We start from the raw sequence: 17,396 nt of genomic DNA, 5'->3' as shown, positions 1-17,396 counted from the left end.
AAAATTATTATTGTGGTCATAACATGGTTGTTCTATTAAGCATTTTAGTTAAGGTTTTTTTTTTTTTTTTTGGGTATATAACTATATATAGTTGTCTACGATGTTGACTAATCGTTCTTTTTTGATTTTTCTCCACCTTCGTTGTCTCTTCCTTTAATGTTTTTTTAAAAGCTAATATATATCAACCTTCCAACCTTCACGATTTAGTGCCTTCAAAGAGTAATTTTGTTGTACATGAATACGCCTGCTATATAAGAGCCTAAACCAACTTACAATTCTTATACTTCAAATCCATCACAAACATTATTATACAATAATATGAGTCGCTCGAAGGCTCATTCATGGGGGACAATACCCTTTTCATGGGAAAATAAGCCCGGGGTCTCCAAGGTTACACAACAAGAGTGCCCTACAAAAGGTGACTTTGTGCTCAAGCTACCACCCCCTCCTTGTCCATCATCAGAAACTGCTAGGACTAATTCAGTCCATGATTTCCAAATCCCTCTCCCCCCTTGTGCTTTTCATCCTCCTTCAAGAAGTTCTTCCAAAAAGGGACTTAGAAAGCAAGAAGACCCTTTTCTGGCAGCCTACAAGGAGTGCACAAAGAGCATTAGAAATGGTAAGTCAGTTAAAAATGATATTGGGTTTGGTTTTAGGAAGAACTTGCTTGATTTCTCGTGCAAGCGCTCTTGCAGTGTTCGGGATGATAGTTTAGTGAGGATCTCTGAGCTTCCATTTGAGAGAGAATGAAGAGCACCATAAATGAAGTTTGACATGTTCATCAATATATCCAAGAGTGGTTTGTTTTTGGCTCTTCTTGTTTGTCTGGTTTTTTACTTGTATCATGACAAATGGTGGTGACAATTTTCAGATCATAAATTGTGTATATTTTTCTTGTGAATGTTCATGTGTTCTCTTTATTAATTTTAAAGGAATACAACTAAAAAAAGTTATCTACTTAAATTAACTCACAAGTGGCCAGATTAGATTTAAACCAATTTGTGACTATAAAATGGCCTTTAAAGGTATTTGTTCCAAATTTGCCTCATCAAAAAGTCATATAGCTTTCAAAGTAATGTAAGCACTTATTAGCCCATAGAATTGTTCATCCTTAGTAATATGATTTTTTTTCTTTTTTTTTTAACCGAATATAAAGGACAAATGGATGAAAATGGTAGACACTAATCTCATCTCTAAAGGGAAAATTTATCTGATAGGACGATCTCAGGAAATATCAAAACAAGACTTGTATGTTTTTTCTTTTAATTTATTTAGTTTGCAAAATGTGTTTTCTATTCTTGGTTAGAAAAATATTCAATAGAATATCTTTTAATTCTATAACTAATATGACAATTTAGAATCAATAAGATTGGTTAAGTCTACACTTGAAGTACAATAACTCATTACATTTTTGAGATTTTACAGCATGGATCAAACATTAATGCTAAATATTGAGGTCTCTTTTTTGCTTCGTGGTCACTTGGTAGTCCCTCGTTTATTCCTAGATGTCTGCTTGGAGGTCATAATGTAAGAGAATAGACTACAACATATCCTAAGCCCAAGTCAAATATCTACATGGCATGAAGTTTTTGCCCAAATTTCTCGCACCCAGTGGTTTGAACTCATGGGGTGTTACGTGTCTTTTTCTTTTTGTTGGGTTAGTGTCATAATTTTCCTCTAAAAAAAATTAGATAAGTTTGTAAAGATTTTTTTATTGTGAAGAAATATATATATACACTTCATAATTGGGCTTACGGCTCATAATTTTCCTATATTATGGGATGGACTCGTGACGTGTGTTTCTCTTTATATTTTTTTGATACGCAACATGTGTTTCTCTTATATCATGGATTAGGCTTAAGGCCCATAATTCTCCTCAATAGATCAATATTCATGACACACATCATTTCTCTTATCTCTTCTAAAATGAGTTTCCCAAATAAAATTTATATTTACACAAAATGGGGTTTGGAGGAAAACAACTGAACTACAAGACAACTAAAAAGTTTGGGCAAAATTATGAGGCTCACACATGCTTCTTATTAAAGACCCAAACTCTATTGGGTGAAGTGTCACATTTGGACCAGAGACAGCACAACTCTTTAAGCCCCACTCCAATAAAAGACAAAATCCTAAGACAATTTGCAAAGTTTTAAAAAGTTTGATGCAAAGGATTTAAATTTTTTTAAAATTAAATTAACTTCAATGGCACTTGGCTATTCAAATTTCATGCCATGCACAACAGGCAATGACCTTAAGTATTGTAAGCAAACTTACAAATTTGTTAACCTTAAAAGCATTTCATGGTGTAGACAAAGTATCCTATGCTCCCAATCAATGTGCCCCTCTCACAATGGTATTTTTTTGTGGACCTATCTTCCCCTCCCCTTAATTATATAAAATACTGTAATGTTCGAATGGAGGGTACAACAAATATAGTAAAAAAGAAAATTTAAAAAAACATTAATATAAGTAGTCAAAAAAAATTTAAAATAACATTAATATAAGTAGTAAAATCAGACATGACAATTAAGGAGATAATGAAAAATTATGACTTTAGTAGATTAAAATAGCGAAAATATAACATCAATATCAGCAGCTGAAACCACTCGTCTAGCTAGGCCATGAGCCAGTCTACTCCTATCCCTTTTAACGTGTTGAAATTGACAACGCCTCAACAGCCTTCCCAATTTTTTTTGTCTCATCTATAATATGGCCATAGAGAGTATAGCAACAATCTACAGCTTGCAAAGCCTGTATAACACGAAGACAATCTCCCTCAACCTACACATCAAAAAAACTCAACTCCCTTGCAAAAGCAACTGCTCGTTTAGCAGCCAAAGCCTCTGCCATCTCCACCGACTAAACCAGCCCCACTTTCTGACTCAAGGCAGCCAACACATTACCCTCAAAGTCCCTACACACCACGCCTAACCCAACTTGGTTGTAACCATCCAGAATTGCTGCATCGAAATTTATCTTATAGCACGCAGCTGGTGGAGGCGTCCATCGCACAAGAGATGGATGAACACTGCTCTGCGCCTCCTTACAATGGACATCCCAGAACTCCTGAACCAGTTTCAAAGCACTATCACCAATTTTGTGGAGCTGCCAGGTACGTTGATGAACTCTTAAGCGATTCTAACGCTCCCACAAACACCAAGCAGTCATGGCGAATTGAGCACACCGAAAACCCGACGCAACACTGAATAGAGTCTCCAAAAAAGATCTGCACTTCTTCTGAGTAAGAAACAAAAACCCAGGATCAGACAACCACACAGACCAAGCTTGATCACAGAGCCATAAACAATGCAGTAGGGATTCCGATTGATCATTGCATCCTTCACACATATCATCGATTGGAATATGCCGAAGTCTTAGGTTTTGCTTGGTAGGAAGAGAATCTTTCGCAACTTTCTACAAGAAATGGCAAACCTTCTTGGGAACTTTAAGTTTCCAAATCTTCTTCCAAATACTCTGTTCAGACAGGGGAGAAGAGGAACTCGGCAAAACAGAGTTATCAGCCTCCATTAACATGCGATATGTATTTCGCACGCTATAGCTTCCAGACGAGGACAACGGCCAAATCAGAACATCTTCAGCGACATCTTCACCCACATACACTACAACAAAATGTATTTTCAGTGACGAAAAAATTCGTCACTAAAAGTCCAGTTTTTCGTCACTAAGAACCTTTAGTGACGAAATCGGACTTTTAGTGACGAAACTCATTTCGTCGCTGAAACCCCGACACTAACAGTCCTAGGCACGAAAAATTTCCTCACTAACAGTCCGATTTGATTAAAAAAAAAAAATTTTAGAGACGAAATCATTTCGTCGCTAAACGTTTTCCTCGCTAAAAAACTTTCGCCGACGAAAATATTTCGTCACTAAAAACACTTTAGTTTATTAAATCATATTTAGTGACGAATAATTTCGTCACTAAAACTATTTTCGGGTACATATAGTGACGAAAAAGTTCGTCACTAAAACTATTTTTAAGAAAATCCAGGCATATATAGCGACCAAAATTTTCGTCACTAAAACCATTTCTTACCAAATTTTGCTACATTTAGTGACAAAATATTTCGTCACTAAAACAATTTTTTATTGCTATATTTGTGATGAAAAAATTCGTTACTATAACTTATTTTCTGTTTTTATTTTTTCCATGACTTTGATATTAACCTGTAACCTGTTATTACATTACTAAAACCTCACATTTGAATAATACATTTATTTCAACAACACATTTATAAAAAAAGATCCATACATTCCACAAGTAAAAAATAAAACAAGTATCTAATTCAAACTCATTCCATACAATAATTCTTTGCAACATATACAATAACTCAAAATGTTTTATAACAATACAAAAAGTGTAACATAATATAATTAGAACTAACGGAAGATGTCCCCATATGTCTTCAAGTAATGCCAAAAATAAATCTCCTAAAAGCCACCAATAAAAAATCTGCACAAATATAAAAAAATACTACATTAAAATCGTAAAGTAAAAACATTAATTATGTTATAAGAAACATTTCTAACAATGCATTAAAAATAATCACACCATGTAATGTGGGTCAGTTGCTAAAAGAAAGTAATAACCAAAAAATGTTTTAACTTGAGGTTGAACCATCCCCATAGGTAAGAACGTCATCATAACCATTCCTCCTTAAAAAGTTAAGAATATTCTTTTAGACCTCTTCTTGCTTAGCTCATGCCTCTTGGTCTCTAGCTCGCTCTTCTTGGTCTCTAGCTCGCTCTTCTTGGCCCCTAGCTCTTGCCCCTTTGAGCTTAATGATCTCATTTTCTAACCGTTGAATATACTCCACCGAGAAATTAGATGAGGCGGTGGTTATTAAAGAAAAGGAAGGTCTCATGCCAAGTCCCTTTACAATACCAGACTTCTTCTTAAAAACCAAGTTTGAGATCTCCTCTTGTGTAAGGGGAATTACATTAGGATCTAAAAATAATAATAATATTTCCCTTAAAACAAGTAGTTTTGGATCTTTGGTTCTTACTTTCTCGTCAGAGTTGACTAAAACAAAACCAATATGCTAAGAATACAACCACAATAAGCAGTTGAGATTTGTAAACACTATAAAGAAGAAGGGCAAAGTAACTACATTTAGAGAACCTATAATTAATTCTTATTTTTGCACCAAAAGACACATAGAAATAGCAATAACAATAAATTTGAGGCATTAGTTTTATATGTCATTGGAAAATTCTGTTCTCCAAAAGCATCTACTAAGCCTTCTTGGGCGTTCCACATTTAGTAGTCAAAAGTCACATGTTAGCATGTTACTTCTACTTATTACAAAACACTTCTTTTATACTTCTTTTATATATAGACTGACTCATAGAAAAGTTTGTATATTATGGGACCCAATTCGATGGTTAACGACGAACCATATCTCTTCAATTTAAATGCCACAAAGTGTGAAAGAGATATGACAGACATGATGCTTATTATCACTAATCCAGTTAGGCCCAAAATAGAAAGCATTTATGTCTTCATATGGAGATGAACTTGGGCATTATCCTTGTACTTCTGTACTGCAATATTACTAATTAATTCAGCCACAAAAAAAAAAAAAAAAATGATAAAAGTACAATTTGTACTTAGAAAAAGTGATACTTTATTAGATACTAAATACTGATAAAAGTACAATTTGTACTTAGAAAAATCAACATTTTCAAAACCATATATGAACAAATCAATAAGTTAAAAAAACTAAAAGTTAAAACGTCGTAGAATAGCTATATACTAGCTTGGCAATTGTTAAGAATATAAAACTTATTGCTGTAACCACTAGGATTTTGATATGAACAATAACAAGAGCTTTGAAATGGCTCTAATGATAGTTTTGTGGTGAACTTACCTCTGTCCAACAAGTCTATACATTCTATAGATGAGATCTTCTTCTTGTTCAGTCATGCTTATAACCTCCCATTTAATACTACTAACCGCTGCCACAGATAAACAAAACAATTAAGGTTTAAAAGTTTTAATCGAAAAAAGAGAGTCCCATTATAGAAAACGTATATAAAATGCATAAGAATTGGAGAAAGGAAGAAGGGGATTGGGACACTGACCTTCAGACTCAAAAGTGGTGAAAAAAGAAATTAAAGATGCAAGATCCAACACTGGAAATTTATACCTAATTAATATATATATATATATATATATATATATATATATATATATATATATATATATATATATATATATATGATGCCCAAAGATATAAGGCCCAACCATTAATTTGAAAATATATAAGAATCAAACCCAATCAATTAGAAAATCTATTGAGACCCAAAACTTAAACCTTATGCCAACTTGTTTTTCTAATAATTTCCAGTTATAAAAAGGATTGGCAATGCAATCTAAATATAAGTGAACAAGGTTAGTGGAATCATCAACATAACTCATTCATGACACTACTTATTTCTCTCCTATACTTTCTCAACTTTTGCAATGTTTATTCATCACCATCATCACTGCTACAATAAAGAAAACTCTTACAATCATCAAATTCAGCCTCTTTACAATTACAAGTGCACCAATTTTATCTAATATCCTTGTCTATACATTGTTTATAATAAACTAAAGCAACCCAATTATGATAAAATATCATAATTCAAATGAACAAATATGCAGAGTATATAAGAACAGAACAAAGAAGTTGTAATTATAACTAAATTAAGCTTAATACCCAAATCAATCTAAGAGCTTTTCCCTCTAAAATATCTCATTCTCTCTCTCTCTCTCTCTCTCTCTCTCTCTCTCTCTCTCAACAAAATGTGTTCCCACTGAAGAAATGGCTCACTCATTCAAATTCCATTAAAAGGGTCTGAATTATCAAATTAAACCCACCTTTTTGAAGGAATTGACAAAATGATATTAGCAAGGCTGGCTGGCGAAATTTCCAGGAATGTGTGTATTTGTTCAAAAAGCAAAAAGATAGGGTTAGACTTTCAAGGCCAAATGTTAGTCCTACATTATTACCATGTCATGACAATTTCAATGTTTTAGCCCCACAAAAAAAAAATTCCAACAAAAATTTGAAAAAGGAAAGGGAGGAAGACCAACAGTTGATTTGGACAATTACATTTCGAAACTCAAAAACCCAAACAGAAACTAAGGTTCACACAAGAATTATAAACTAAGGTTCACATTTCATCAAACACGTGAAATTCAAAACTCCAAAATTAAATTTTTTTTAAATTAAAAATCGAAAATGACCTCAACAAAGATCCTTAAGCTTTGACGAAGTGAGACTTGAACATCAACATTAGCTAATAAAATTCCAAATAAAGCAAAAAATAAATTAAATTAAATTAAATTAAAAAAAATAGAGAAATCCAAAATTATAGAAACCACTTAGACCAAAAAAAGCCAGGCCTACCTAAATAAAAATAAACAAACGTGAATAGCTTAATAAAAGCATTAATTTTTTTTATTTCATAAAACAAAATCAAAAGCTCAAAATAGTGTTAGAAAATTTTCACTAAAAGAATAAGAATTACCTTCTAGTTTGAGGAAGACCAACAGTTGGTGCATAACCTTTGAACTTGTCAGATGGGTTTGTGATGGGTTTGGGAGGGGAAGGGAGGCGAAGAGACGGCTGGGTTTGGGAGGCAAAGGGTTGGCAGCGAGATGGGTTGGTGGTGGAGGAGAGAGGGAGTGGGTGATATGGAGAGGTGGGGAAATGGAGGGTCGACGGTGAAGTTCAGAGGACAAAATGGGGTTGTGGGTCGACGGTGAAGTTCAGCGGCGTGCTTAGATCGACTGCAGCGGGTCTGGGCTGTGGTGTTGACGGCGGCTGTGGTCTGGGCTGTGCTTAGACTTTTGGAAGTGAAAATAAAAGGGGCTGAAAATAAAAGGGGGAAGTTATGAAATAAAAAGGGGGGAAGTGAAAAATAAGGAGCTGAAAAGTAAGTGGCATCACCTATAGCGACGACACTTTTTTCGTCACTAAAAACTTACACATTTAGTGACGAATTATTCCGTCGCTGTAGATTAAACAATTTTCGCGCCCATAATTTTGTCTCGCGCCCTCAATTCACCACACCATACAGTGACGAAATCCAGTTTTCGTCGCTAAAAATTTTCAATTTTTTTATAATTAGTGACGAAATCTAGTTTTCGTCACTAAAAACTTTTAATTTTTTTATAATTAGCGACGAAATCTAGTTTTCGTCACTATAGATTACCTTTTTGTGACGAAAAAATATTTCCTCACTAAATTTCGTCACTGAAAATACATTTTGTTGTAGTGATATATCCCCCCTACCTTCTTAGCCTCCCAAGGTAGAAAACAAGCAGCCAATTTACCCGGATCCCAGACTCTAGAATTTGGATAAAACAACTCACTAATCCGAACCACAGCAGAACTCGCCCTTGGAGATATAATTTTACTACACCCCGGTTTAGGCAACCATTGATGATCCCAAACCTTAATTGTTTCGCCATTCCCAATCCTCCAAATTGCACCCTTGTGAATTACCTCACGTGCTTGCACAATGCTTTTCCATGCACAAGAACTCTTCGGATGGATAGGAGCATCAAGTATACTACCGTCGGGCAAATATTTGGAATTAAAAACTTTATAAAGTAGAGTATCTTTATTATGAATTAAGCGCCAAACCTGTTTGGCCAACATAGCATTGTTAAAATTTTGAAGATCCCGAAACCCCATACACCCAATTGACTTGGAAGAACAAAGGGAGCTCCACTTTGCCCAATGAATCTTCTTAGTCTCACCATTACCCACCAAAATTTCCGAATCATTGTCTCAATAGCCTTACATAACACCCACCCCCACCCCCCCCCCCCCGCACCCGGTAATTTAAAAACATTCATAGAGTAAATTGGAATAGATTGAACCACAGCTTTTATCATGACCTCTTTACCAGCCTGAGACAACAACTTCTCCTTCCACCCTTGCATTCGAGCCCAAATTCTCTCTTTGATCTTAGTGAAGCATGCTTTCTATTCCTACCAACAAAAGAAGGCAGCCCCAAATACTTATCATAGTGACGAATAGCCGGGACCTGTAAAGCTACTTGGATAGCCATCTGAGAGGACTCTTCAGTATTCCTGCTAAAGAAAAGAGTCGTTTTCTCCTTATTAATCATTTGACCGGATGCCACTTCATAGTACCCAAGCAACTCTTGAATTTTATGACATTCCTCCGAGGTAGATCTGCAAAAAATCAGACAATCATCGGCAAAAAATAAATGTGTTAGTTTGGGACCATTCCTACAAATAGAGAATCCCTGAATATCTCCCCAGGATGCCGCATCACATAACAAGGCATTTCAACCCTCCGCACAAGACAAGAATAAATAAGGAGAAAAGGGATCTCCTTGCCGCAAACCCCTTGACGGTGTGATCATACCCTTTGGTTCACCATTCACAAGAATAGAGTACGAAACTGTTGTAATACACTCCATAATCAAGTCCACCCAAGATTCCTAAAATCCCAATTTAAGAAGAATTTGCTTAAGAAAAACCCATTCCACCCTATCATAAGTTTTGCTCATATCCAACTTCATAGCCATAAACCCCTTCTTCCCCGAACAAGTGGTCTTCATATGATGTAAGGACTCAAAAGCAATTAAAATATTATTCGTAATCAATCTATTTGCAAAAAAAACACTTTGTGTTTCTGAAATAATGGAATGAAGCACAGGCTTAAGACGATTGGCTAACACCTTATTGATTATTTTGTAAATTACGTTACAAAGACTTATAGGTCTAAAATCAGTAACTTTCTCCGGATTTTGAACTTTAGGGATTAAAGTGATGAATGTATGATTAATAGATTTAAGAATAGACCCTGAATTTAAGCTAGAAAGCACAGCCTGAGTAACATCCATACCTACATCCGTCCAGTATGTCTGATAGAACAACGAAGGCATCCTATCCGGTCCAGGAGTTTTAACTGTTAATTAAGTAGCACTAGCTTTTTTTTTTCAAAATTTTGAGCTTAATTAAGGTTTTATATATTGTTATTGTTAGAATACAGTCGTGTGAAACTTAGGTGACCTTATAGGCTTTCTAGCCTAGAGTGAGCTCTTAGGAATGTGCAATATGTTGCAAATGAAAACACTTCAGTTCGAATTGTGACATTGCAGACGTTTTTTAAATTTCTTTTTACGATTGCTTTCTTCTAGCAGTCAATCATAACTGCTGCCCATTTTATTAGTATATGTGTAGGTTTCGAATACATTGCGAAGAAGCCACAATTAATTGGAATATTTTCTTATATTGAAACAAATTGGGTCAATATTTCTATGCTCATTTCTTGATTTGCCATTGATATAAACATTTGCTACTAAATTCAAACAATAGAAAGATTGAATATTCTACTAAATTCTTCAAACGAAATGTGATCCCACATCATTCATTTCTGTCGTTTAATTGCCTACAAACTAATTAATCAAATACCACCTTCTTCTCCAAGTAAATTTCTTCTTTACATGAATATGTTAAATCACTTGTCTACCTCTTCTTTGACTATTTCCAAATTTAAATCAATTTTATACATAATCTTTTATATCTTTTACGCATTTCATGCGTGTGCTCCAAGCCTACAATACCATATAACCAACGTTATACCTCAAGACATCTCAAGCTCAAAAATTATTAGAGAGAGTAAGGAGCTACAATGTCAAGTGAAATTGTGTCTTCAAATCCCATCGTTGATGCTTATGAATATCTACAAATTATTAACAATCTAGATGGCACGATCACACGTAACCCCAACAGATATCCAAACACCTTAGCTACACAAGATCTAGACCACCCCACCCTAGTTCTCTCCAAAGACATCCACATCAACCAATCAAAAAACACTTGGGTACGAATATTCATACCTGGAAACACACCGGATACTTTCTCAAAGAAAAAACTACCCCTCCTAGTATACTACCATGCGGGAGGGTTCATACATTGCAGTGCAGCCTCAACAATTTTTCACAATTTTTGCACAAAAATTGTGGTTGACCTCCACTTGGTCATCGCATCGGTTGAGTACCGCCTGCCAGCTGCATATAATGATGCTGTGGAAGCGTTGCACTGGATCAAAACCACCCATGATAAGTGGTTGAAAGATTATGCTGATTTCTCCAACTGTTACATTATGGGAAGTAGCTCAGGGGGTAATATAGCCTACCACGCAGGACTACGTGCAGCTGCAGAAGTGGACCATTTTGAGCCGTTGATGATGATTAAAGGGCTAATATTGTACCAACCATTTTTTGGTGGCACCCAGAGAACTGGGTCAGAATTGAGGTTGGTCAATGACCCTAGGCTGCCCCAAAGTGTACTTGATTTGATGTGGGACTTGTCCTTACCAATCGGAGTTGACCGTGATCACGAGTATTGCAATCCAACGGTGATGGGTGGGTCAGAACTTTTAGACCAGATCAAACGGCTGGGGTGGAAGGTTTTGGTAACTGGTTGTGATGGGGACCCACTATTTGATCGTCAAATTGAGCTGCTCAAAATGTTGGAGGCAAAGGGTGTACAAGTAGTGGGTCATTTTAGTGTAGGAGATTATCATATGGTGCATGTCACTGAGCCCTCCAAGGCTGAGGCACTGCATGCAGTGCTTAAAGGATTCATATTTTCTTAGGTGGCTACTTAGAAATGACAGCTGGTGGTGTTAATTTATAAATGATTGCTTTCAGTTAATACAAAAATCAACAAAATTTGGCTTATAGCTTATAACAATAAGCAATTTGTATGTTTATGTTAATTAAAAAAAAAAAAACTTATGATTTCTGTCATTGGTATTATTATGTTGAGAATTTGTTTGGAATTTGAATTGTTATACTGGGCATAGTCCTTTTCTTCTTTTAATGTGAAAGGTGAAGAATCCATATAAGCAAGTCAAATTTACAAATTTCACTGATATAGTATTTGTTTAAGTTAGGAATAAAAGGGATTTATTTGGAAAATAATTTATATTTTAAGGAAAAGAATAACAGGTGAAACTTTCTGATCTATGTCAATTGTCACTATCCATGAATTTTAGTTGGGCTAGCCCAAGACTGGTATGTCCATCAGTCCATGCCCAAATAAAAAAGAAATGGTTAGTCTTTTTCCAAGTATAGAAATGGGTTTACCTAGGCTGAGTAAGTACCCAAAAAAAAAAAAAAAAATGGTGATGTATACCAATGCTCTCTGCAAAGTGCAAAGTCTATAAATAACTTCTAATTTTTGTATGCGCACAACTTATAAGACTTATGTCTCACTGACATGTGGACACATGAGATACCATCTCCTAAATAACAAGTCCTCTTTCCAGACTTTTATTCTTAGCAATGAAAAAAAAAAAAAAAAATCTTAAATTGCTTTCACACACGCAAGTGTGGAGTCCACATGTCAGTGAGACATAAGTTTCATGCACCAGACACATGAGATACCATCTCCTATATAAAAAGTCTTCTTTTTAGACTTCCATTCTTAGCAAAAAAAAATCCTAAATTGCTTCCCCTCCCCCCCTCCCCGGCGATGTACGAGTCCTCTATTTGGTTTTGAACTAAGGAAAATTGGAAACCATACAAGACCAAGTGATGGGCCTACTTTGGGCTCAATCGTGGCATCTTGATGGACTACCCATTGTGTAGTTCATTTATTTATTTAATTTTTTTTTAAAGAGTTTCAATCTATGACATCTGCTCCTAATAATAACTTTTTATCATTAGACTAAAATACCTAATCGGTTTTTGGTGTAGACGAGAATTGACCTTAGATCCCTTATTCAATTATCAAAGACTTTATCAGTTGAACTAACTGAGCCCACATTAATTAATTAATTATTTTTAAAAAAACTTGTTAAAAGAATTAAGGAGAGTCCCATCCCAACAAAAAAATATATGTATATAACTTATATTTTTATTTAATGTGCCAAACGAAACAACAACTTTGATCTGCTACATAACTCTCAAGCTTGTTTGTTACAAATAATATCTTAAATTCTTTTAGGATCTTTGCATTTACAAATAGTACCTTAAAAGCATAATTGAAGTAATATTCTAGATCAATGATTCAATCTATGAAAAGTCTTCTTTATATGATATACCATCAAATCATGGAACATCATTAAAATTAAGAACATGTGGATATATAAGTTCGCCATGAGCTCAATCCTTCGTACACGTATGCCTACCATCTTCATGATCTTTCTTACCATTCAAACATGGATAAATGAGTATGTCACGAATCTCATAGATTCCATGGTTAATTAATTCTTGTTTGTTAGCGCGATTCACTACCTCAAGGATCTACATCCCACAATCACCGTAAATAAGTGGTTTCTTTCATCTTGATCTTTTTCTATATCACAATACCAACAAGTTCTAATACCAATTTGCATAAAACATAATAGCATGAAGATATTATATCTTATTCTAGCTAAATGCAAACTCTTAAAGGAAATAAATTTATTTGAATACGAATTATTATTTTCATTTTACTTACTATAATCCTATTTAAAAATTCTATAAAGCTAATTTTTCAAGTAAAATATTTCTAACAAATTCTAATTAATATATATAGTATATAGAATAACTCTAATTGAATTAGAAAAACCTTAAAAGCATTTGAAATTAAGGAAATTAAATTCTAAAAATTATAAAATATCAACCCCATATTTTGGTCTACATGCATGCATCACTATCAAAGCCAGGAGAAATATCTATTAATATGGTCTTTTTTTCCCTATATATCTTAATCATATGGTTTTTCTTGTTATCATGTGCTACTGGTACACGTCACCACTTTGCCACAGTCACCGCCACCGCCCATATATCTGCAGCTTCTATCAACTTCTAGCTATATGGATTGAGATGAGTCAGTCAGACAAAAAAGGAGTGTTTGATATAATCAGCTTAACTTTTGGAGGATGTTTTTTTTTTTTGTTTTTTTTTTTTTCATTTCTTTATAAACAATCTCTTTAATTTCTTTATCTCCTTTTGTTGTCAGTATGCATGACAGAGATGTAGCTTAATTTTGCAACTATGCATGGTTTCTATAGGTACACGTATAAACATCGATCCATTGGTCCATAAATCGCATGAGATTCTCAACATCAATTTCAACCTTGACGGTGTTGTGGTACAAGTGGTACAGGATGGGATAATGACTTAAATAATAAGCAAAAATGCAAAACTGACCCTTTAACTTTCAGTCTTTTTCATTTCAGTCCTTTAACTTTTAGTTTTGTCATTTCAGTCCTCTAATTTTCAATTGTTGTCAATTTAGTACTCCATTAAACTCCAGTTATGTCCTGCTGTAAATTGAGCCAAAACGATGTCGTTTTGACTTTTTTTTTTTATAGTAAATTTCGGAATTTAAAGAAAATTAAAAAAAAATTGATATTAAAAAAAAAAACCGAGGAATCATTCCACACCCAAATCACTCACTAAAATTTACATCTCACAACCTTACCTTCCCAAACACCAAAATCCCCTCCCACCCTTATCTCAAAAGACCAAACTGCCCTTCCTCCTCTTCTCCACCATTCCTTTCTCAGCTTTTCGACTTTGCCCTCTATCGCTGCCATCACAACTCCTCCTCCTCTTCCTCTGATAACTTGCGGTGGGACTCGCTCCTCAAGAGTGCAATCAAGACCTTCGATTCTTTCTTCAATCCTCGCCCGAACGATCTTCACAAAGACATCGGAATCGCTGCTGCCGACAACGAAGAGAAATGACGTGAAGAAGAAGATTGGAATTGGGATCGTTGGCGAAAGCATTTCGACAAAATCGACTCCCAATAGTGACTCGTCTCCATCTTGAAGGTATAGAGGTTTTTCATTTTCGGGTTCTTTACGTTTTGTATTTTTTTTTTAATATTAGTTTTTTTTTAATTTTCTTTAAATTATGATTTTTTTTTAAAAAGAGCCAAAACGACGTTGTTTTGGCTAAATTAACGACATGACATAACTGAAGTTTAACGGAGTACTAAATTGACAACAATTGAAAGTTAGAGAATTGAAATGACAAAACTAAAAGTTAGAGGACTGAAATGAAAAAGACTAAAAGTTAGAGGGTCAGTTTTACATTTTTGCCTAAATAATAATGGGTCTGGTTAATGTAAGACATACATTAATTATTCATATTTATAAACTTTTTATGAAAAATTTGTTAAAAAAGTTTAGCCATTTTTTTATAATTTTTTTTAATAAAATAGTTTACTAATGTATGTTATATGATAATAAAACCCAATTGTGGGGGTAGTATGATTAGAACAAGTATTTGGGCTTTGGGCTTGGTATTGGTGGTATAAGCCTGTCCGAGAAGATTCTTGGAGGCCCATAAGTTTGATCCTGCTAGAAGAGCAAGATGAGAATGTTCGAGGAAAAACATCTCCTCGGATGAGTTCAGTAGTGATTGCACGACACGTCGTGATGTTTAGGAGGAGAATTCTGGAAGGTTATGTGGGTAAAGATGTGTTTTATATAATCCTAAAGAGGAGGAACGTATAAAAAAATATCAGGGGAAAAACTGCTACCACCGCATTAAAGACCCTGCACCTACCTCTCTGGCCACATTAATGGAGAAATGACCTTTGAACAGTGGAGATCAGCCTTTCAGCTATTGTTTAAGGACTTCCAGAGGGAGGTGGATGTGACAAGTATCTAATAGGGTAAGTTTTTGCTATACGTGGAGGAGGAAGGGAAGAAGAAGAAGAATGATATAAAAGAAAAAGAAAGGGCATGGTGAAAAAGGGACGAGAGATAAAAGGGAGAAAGAAAGTACTGTATACGGGATCTTCAACTTTAGTCTATTGTTCAAAGAAAGAATATCTATTTAAAACTTCCTCGGCTTACGTCCAAGGAGGATTTCTTAATGTTTTCATCTTTTGATTGTGTGTGAGGTGGCATCCTAGCCCTCTATCTGTAGTCCAACATCCATAAGACCTAGGTTTCGAGTCCACCCTCTATAAATTTGATTGTATAAGGCCATTTGGGCCTGAACCCATCACATGTTTGGGTGTAGGTATAAATTGTGCGCTTACACCAATAATAATTAATCACTTAAGAAATTCTCAAGTAAATTATTGTTTTTCCAATGTTTATAGTACTGCAAGAGATTTTATTTGATTTCTTCACATGCATTAGCAAAGAAAACTAGTTGCTAGAGAGTAAAAGATCTATTCTAAACCATTGTACTATAAAGTTAGGCAAGAAAATTTTCATTAGGGAAAACATGCTACGATTTCATGTTTTGATTGTTGGAGGTATAGGGAGTACTAAATGCTATTTTTAGACAATGTGTTTTCAAAATCTATTACAAAGTAGAGTTGAAAAACAAACAAGAAAACAATTTTTCTTTCAAAATTCATTCTCAATCTTTGAAAATTTGGATATAGTACATTTTTCTGTAATGATAACAAGCACAACCTTAATTGAAGGGAGTCTCCAAGATAGTTTGAATTAGTCAAAAAAGCTTGTCAAAAAAGAAAAAGAAAGGAAAACACAGAGACTAGTTTAAAACCAAAAAATGTCGCTTTACACACGTAGGGCATGCCAACCACTTTTGTCATTATAAAGGAAAAAATTATATATTTGAAACCACATCTCAATATCCAGACAAACTCTATATGTTCATTAACAACAAATGTGTATACATCACTCATAAAGTGTCATTCAGCCAAAATAAAATCAATCTTAAAGTACCCAATGAGAGCTCATTAGTATTAACCATTATTATTGGGGTAGCACACCCAAACTAAGTTTCACTTTAAATGTTTATTACTTGGCAGGAAACGACATTTCAAAATCTAAAAAATGACTTCTCTTGCAGCCATAATGTTTATCAAATAAAAAAAAAAAAAAAAAAACCCAATGAGATTATAAAGAGGTTCATTTTCATGGTGATAGGAGCTCTACATGCATTGACATGCAAGTATAGACATAAGTCGTTTTCACTTTTCACATACAATAATATTAGACATTTTTTTAGTATTTTTGTTTTTGTTTTTGTTACGTGGCAATCTCTAACCCTACCATATATTACGAGAATTCTATGTTAAAATAATAATGTAAAATTACTGTTATTCTAAGAGTGTGTAAAGAAGATAAGAGATATGAGGATTGCATGTAATAAGCACTTCGTCGTGTTCCCCAAACGATATGATCACAACCCCATTTCTCTGTCACACTAAATTGCCGAAAGAAAGGACAAAAAAAATAGAAGAAATAAGATTTTGTTGTGATTGTTTTAACTGTTATGTGTGTTTGACATCCTGGCACGTAATTATGAAATTGGGTTGCACTGTTAAATACCACTAATTAATTAATTCGAATAGAAAAAGAGTTCTCACAACTCGATCTGATCGAGCTCTTTGTCGTGACTTGGTGTAATAG

General features: G+C 34.4%; 1 long non-coding RNA gene and 1 pseudogene across 1 annotated transcript; one reads left to right on the top strand and one right to left on the bottom strand.

Annotated features, from left to right (window-relative positions):
* Positions 1–4,222: 4,222 nt before the first annotated feature.
* LOC142618232 (uncharacterized) lies at positions 4,223–7,393 on the bottom strand. Its single transcript, XR_012841222.1, has 3 exons — positions 6,887–7,393; positions 5,892–5,979; positions 4,223–4,474 (listed from the first exon to the last, which is right to left on the bottom strand). It is a non-coding gene; the product is annotated as an uncharacterized LOC142618232 (long non-coding RNA).
* Positions 7,394–10,670: 3,277 nt separating this feature from the next.
* On the top strand, positions 10,671–11,827 carry LOC142621364 (carboxylesterase 1 pseudogene; annotated as a pseudogene).
* Positions 11,828–17,396: the final 5,569 nt, after the last annotated feature.

This window comes from Castanea sativa, chromosome 12 (assembly GCF_040712315.1).
Source record: "Castanea sativa cultivar Marrone di Chiusa Pesio chromosome 12, ASM4071231v1".
In the NCBI taxonomy this organism is placed as follows: domain Eukaryota; kingdom Viridiplantae; phylum Streptophyta; class Magnoliopsida; order Fagales; family Fagaceae; genus Castanea; species Castanea sativa.
Note: the sequence above shows the minus strand (reverse complement) of the source record. Positions and strands in the feature narration are given on the sequence as shown.